The sequence below is a fragment of the Carassius carassius genome, chromosome 24 (genome assembly GCF_963082965.1).
Source record: "Carassius carassius chromosome 24, fCarCar2.1, whole genome shotgun sequence".
NCBI lineage: Eukaryota > Metazoa > Chordata > Actinopteri > Cypriniformes > Cyprinidae > Carassius > Carassius carassius.
This window is the reverse complement of record NC_081778.1, coordinates 10,295,096-10,301,142: the sequence shown is the minus strand read 5'-3', so window position 1 is coordinate 10,301,142 and position 6,047 is coordinate 10,295,096. Positions and strand designations below refer to the sequence as shown.

At 42.5% G+C, this 6,047-nt stretch overlaps 1 protein-coding gene across 1 annotated transcript in view; it reads left to right on the top strand.

The window, feature by feature from the left end:
* The first annotated feature begins 456 nt into the window (after nucleotides 1-456).
* Nucleotides 457-6,047, top strand: part of LOC132102781 (trafficking kinesin-binding protein 1-like) — a 62,071-nt gene continuing 56,480 nt past the window's right edge. Inside the window, exon 1 of the mRNA XM_059507427.1 lies at nucleotides 457-673. The gene's annotated coding sequence lies outside the window, so the exon portion shown is untranslated. The remainder of the gene's footprint in view (nucleotides 674-6,047) is intronic.

Here is a 6,047-nt window from a genome sequence, read left to right as displayed (position 1 = left end):
TAGCAATAAACTTTTTTTTTTCTTTATCTGATTTGTGTTTGTTTTCTGATAAATAGTAATAAACGTTTATCCCTTTTATCAGCAATTTAAATGTTACTTCATTATTAATTAATTCTTAATTATTTAATTTTTAAGAATCCCATCCTTTTGAGGATTGTTCTTTTCATGATGATATGTGGAGTGTTGTTTTATTCTTACATTTTGACAAGCTAAAATTATTGACAAGCAGAATATTATTGATGCTGATTGATTCTTTGAAAATTTGTCAACTATAAATCTGTCAACTAGAAACGGATCTCCACCCAGTGACTGTTGGCTTCACATTTCTTACTTTCCCCTTCCTTTCCAGATCCCTCCTATCAGAGATGCTAGTTAATTGTTGACAGAGAGTTAACACACACCTGTTGGAGTGTTCTCTCTGGGCGCTGTCCTATGGCTTCTGGGGTTGACCTGTGAAAAGCAGTCAAGCTGGACACCGCCGCATCGTCCCCGACTGCCAGAGCCTCAGCCTCAGCCCTGCCCATCCCAATCTCCCCCAGGAACCCTCATCCTCACTGCCAGCCACTCTGGAACAATCACACCACTGCTCCAGACCACCAGGAGGAGGAGTATGTAAGCGAGGCCACTGCCAATTATGCTTCGAGGAATTGCAGGGATGCAGAAACCATCACAGGTAAGAGTGTGCAAAGTCCAGCTGGACTGTGAAACTGCATGGGGTCATTGCTGTGGGTTGACATGGTTACCGTCATGGCATCAGGGGTGTTATATTGGCTATATCATAGATCTGTGTCCATTACTGCAAACTTTCTGTTTTGTTTTTATTTGTTTGTTTGTTTTTTCCTAATCAAAATGAAGTGTGAAAATTATTTTACATTTAACAAAAAAGATTATTTTAGATGAATTAAGTCCTAATGTAAATTACTTAAAGGGATAGTTCACCCAAAATTGAAAATTTTCATCATTTATTCACACTCAAGATCCAAATTTATATGAACTGCTGGTAGTCATTGACTTCTGTAGTGTGGAAATAAATACTATGGAAGTCAACGGCTACCAGCAGTTGTTTGGCGAAGGAAATAATATTTCAATATGATTTTTACTTTTTGGCCTGTTTATGAAGTAAGACCATTTTTGATTAAATTGCCCCATGCTAATTATTCACACACACACACACACACACACACACACGCACAAATGAAAAAAGTTCTGAAAAAGTGAGAAATGAAAAAAGTTTTGTACAAGCATATACATAACTTTTGGAAAAAGTGAGAAATGAAAAATGACATCTTACTAAAGAGTAACCTGTTGCATCTAATAAGCTGTTCTGACAAGTTACTCCTACAGTACCTCCCCTGTTTTTCAGCATAAGTAATACTGTATGGACAGCCTACACAAACACACACAGCTCTATTATTTATGAAACTAGGCCACTTCAAGAGTCATAAACTTTATGACTCTCGAGTGGCGCCGATACAGGATGGCTGCCTCCGTAACGTGCTCTGCAGTTGTTTTTGTGTTTTTGTTAGTTTGTCCTGTCTTTAGTTATATTCCTGCAATCAGTTTCACCAGGGACGAATTGCTGGATATTCGGCAACACACATCTCCCGATATTTCACCGTTTTTTGACTATTCTGATGTTTTGCTGGACATTCTTGTCGGCGGAGCGGCTGCGCTGATCACACGCTTCAAGAGGACGCGCAGACGGGGAAAAAGAGCTGGCTCGTGAGACTCAGAAAACGCGGATTTCGAACGCCGTTGCTTAGCATCCATCTGGCAAATCTCCGCTCTCTACCCAACAAAACGGACGAACTGCTTCTGCTCTCTCGGACAAATAAAGATTTCTCTCACTCTGCTGCTCTGTGTTTCACGGAAACTTGGCTGAATGACACCATACCGGACAGCGCGCTCCATCTGCCGGACTTTCAGCTGTTTAGAGCGGATCGCGACGCAGAATCAACGGGGAAATCGCGCGGCGGCGGGACATGCTTTTACATCAATGAACGGTGGTGTACAGATGTAACTGTGTTAAAGAAGACATGCTGCTCAAATCTCGAAACGCTCTTCATTAACTTTAAGCCGTTCTATTCGCCGCGGGAGTTTCATTCGTTCATTCTGGTTAGTGTTTACATCCCTCCTCAAGCGCACATGAGCTCAGCTTTACAGAAACTCGCTGAGCAAATCACAGAGACAGAACAACAACACCCAGACTCTGTTTTAATCATTCTTGGGGACTTTAACAAAGCCAATCTCTCCCGTGAACTGCCAAAATACAGACAGCATGTTACTTGTCCCACAAGAGACAGTAATATATTAGATCACTGTTACACAACAATAAAGGATGCATTTCACTCTGTTCCACGAGCAGCTTTGGGACGTTCTGATCACCTTCTGGTTCATCTTATACCGACCTACAGGCAGAAACTAAAATCAGCTAAACCTGTATTAAGGACTGTAAAAAGATGGACTAATGAAGCAGAGCAGGATTTACAATCTTGTTTTGATCTCACTGATTGGAGTGTTTTTGAAGCTGCTGCCACCGATCTGGATGAACTCACAGAGACCGTAACATCATATATCAGTTTCTGTGAGGATATGTGTATTCCTACAAAGACTCAACTAAATTACAACAATGACAAACCGTGGTTCACTGCAAAACTCAGACAGCTCCGTCAGGCCAAAGAAGATGCTTACGTGAAGGGGGACAATGTCGTGTATAAACAGGCTAAATACACACTGGAAAAGGAGATCAAAGTGGCAAAGAGGAATTATTCTGAAAAAATAAGGACTCAGTTCACTTCGAACGACTCCGCATCAGTGTGGAAAAGCCTAAAGAAGATCACCAATTACAAGACACCACCCCCCAGCACTGTGGAGAATCAACGACTGGCAGACAATCTGAACGAGTTTTACTGCAGGTTTGAAAGAACACCCATCACCTGCCCTGAACACCTCCCCACACAACCATTCACACCATTCACAACTCCTGCAACCCATCCTGATCACCTCTCCAATCAACCGCTCTTACCATTCACAACTCCTGCAACCAACCCTGAATGCCTCTCCAAACAACCGTTCACACCACTCACAACTCCTGCAACCCACCCTGAACACCTCTCCAATCAAGCGCTCTCACCATTCACACCTCCTGCATCCTCCCTCTCCCCCACACCTGCAATACAGATCAGCGAAGATGCGGTGCGCCAGGTCTTCCGGAAGCAGAAAAGGAAAAAAGCACCAGGCCCAGATTGCGTTTCACCAGCCTGTCTGAAATCCTGTGCTGACCAGCTGGCCCCCATCTTCACACAGATCTTCAACAGATCCCTGGAACTGTGCGAAGTCCCTTCATGCTTCAAACGCTCCACCATCATCCCCATCCCAAAGAAATCCAAAATTACAGGACTAAATGACTACAGGCCTGTGGCTCTAACGTCTGTAGTCATGAAGTCATTTGAAAAACTGGTGCTGGCCCACCTGAAAGACATCACTGGACCCTTGCTAGATCCTCTTCAGTTTGCCTACAGAGCAAACAGCTCTGTGGACGATGCAATAAACATCGGACTGCATTATGTTCTGCAACACCTAGACAGACAGACTTATGGGAGGATCCTGTTTGTGGACTTCAGCTCTGCCTTCAACACAATCATCCCAAACCTCCTCTTGCCCAAACTAACTCAGCTCTCCGTGCCCACCTCCGTCTGTCAGTGGATCAACAGCTTCCTGACAGACAGGCAGCAGCTAGTGAGGCTGGGAAAATACACATCCAGCACCCGTACAATCAGCACCGGAGCTCCCCAGGGCTGTGTTCTCTCCCCACTGCTCTTCTCCCTGTACACTAATGACTGCACATCTAAGGACCCCTCTGTCAAGCTCCTGAAGTTTGCAGATGACACCACACTCATCGGCCTCATTCATGGCGGTGACGAGTCTGCTTACAGACAGGAGGTTAAAGAGCTGGCTGTCTGGTGCACTCTCAACAACCTGGAGCTTAACACGCTTTAAAACAGTGGAGATGATCGTGGACTTCAGGAGAAACCCCCCTGCACTCCCCCCACTCATCATCATGAACAGCACTGTGACTGCAGTGGAGTCATTCAGGTTCCTGGGCACCACTATCTCTCAGGACCTGAAGTGGGACATTCACATTGACTCCATTGTGAAAAAGGCCCAGCAGAGGTTGTACTTCCTTCGCCAGCTGAGGAAGTTTAACCTGCCACAGGAGCTGCTGAAACATTTCTACTCCACCATCATCGAATCCATCCTCTGCACTTCACTAACTGTCTGGTTCAGCTCAGCTTCTTAATCTGACCTCAGAAGACTACAGAGGGTAGTCCGGACTGCCGAGCAAATCATCGGTACAACCCTCCCATCTATTCAAGAACTGTACTTATCCAGAGTGAGCAAAAGGGCTGTTAAAATCACTCTGGAACCCTAACATCCAGCACACTCCCTCTTTGAACTGTTGCCATCTGGTCGACGCTACAGAGTACTGAGCACCAGAATGACCAGACACAGGAACAGTTTCTTCCCTCAGGCAATCCATTTTATGAACAGCTGATAATAACTGTGGGACACACTACACTATTTATATTTATATACACTACACTTTTTATCCAACACACATACTTAGCGTACACTTAAATCTTTTGCACATAATATACATGTACATACATGGAACACACTACACTATTTATATTTATATACACATACACTTATTTATCCAACACACATACTTAGCGTATAGTTAAAATTTTTCCACATAATATACATGTACATACATAAATGCTCATTTTAATATACCTGCCATACATTGTCAATTTGTATATTGTCATTCCTTACCCACCTATTTGTATTTTTTTTTGTATTTTTTATTCCTTATTGTGTTTTTTTGTTCTGTCGCTGTTATGTTGCACTGCTGAGCTCTGTCACGAAAACAAATTCCTCGTATGTGTGAACATACCTGGCAATAAAGCTCATTCTGATTCTGATTCTGATTTATTATCTGTGCTGCACGATTCTGAGCCCACACTGATCCCTGACCTGTGCTGTCGTTAGTCTCATGTTTCTTTAGCATCAGTGCTGGATTCTGTTTTGATCATCTTGATTATTATTATTATGTGACACATTCAACTGATCTGGGTCAGCAGTAAACGACTTCTAAATATTTTCTCTGACATAAACCCTTTTCCCCTTGGTCATACGTTTGGAAAGAGCTGACCCACTAACTCTCTCTCAGAGTCAGAAGTTTTCCACTTACAGTGTTAAAAATAGCTGTTGTCTGGCTGGAATTGTGGCTCTTTGTTCCAGTGTTGTAGACGTGCTCAGGTCAGTTGATTACAATGATGATATGATTACAGTGATGATATGCAGAATGTGGACGTACATTTTGGTTATTTTTCCAAAACCGACAACTGACACTCGCTAACAGATTATTAACCATTAACCGAAAAGATTATTAGGGCCCGAGCACCGAGGTGCGAGGACCCTCTTGTATCTGCTTTGTTTATTATTATTATTATTATTATTATTATTATTATTATTATTATTATTATTATTATTATTATTATTATTCTCCCGAATGAATCGCATTTTTGAGGGCTTAAACATGCTCAAAAAGTCATGAAACTTTGCACACGCGTCAAACCTGGTGAAAATTTTTGTCTGATATAGGATTCAGAAGAGGGTGTGGCAAAATGGCTCGACAGCGCCACATATACTAAGAAAATCAACAGCCTTCCAGCTGTTTCACGTACATACACCAAAATTGGCACACATATGTAACACACCAATACCTACAAAAAAGACTCTTGGAGCAAATTTCTAAACCCAACAGGAAGTCGGTTATTTTTAATATTATGAGCAAATTTTGTGTAATTTTGGTCATTTCCATGTGTTGTATTTTAACGAACTCCTCCTAGAGATTTCTTCAAATCAATACCAAATTTGGTATGCCTAATCTAAAGGCCTTTGCGATGTTAAATTGCGAAGATCTTGAGTTTTCGTTGAAGGGCGTGTCCGTGGCGGCCTGGCGAATTTCGATGATTCGCCAT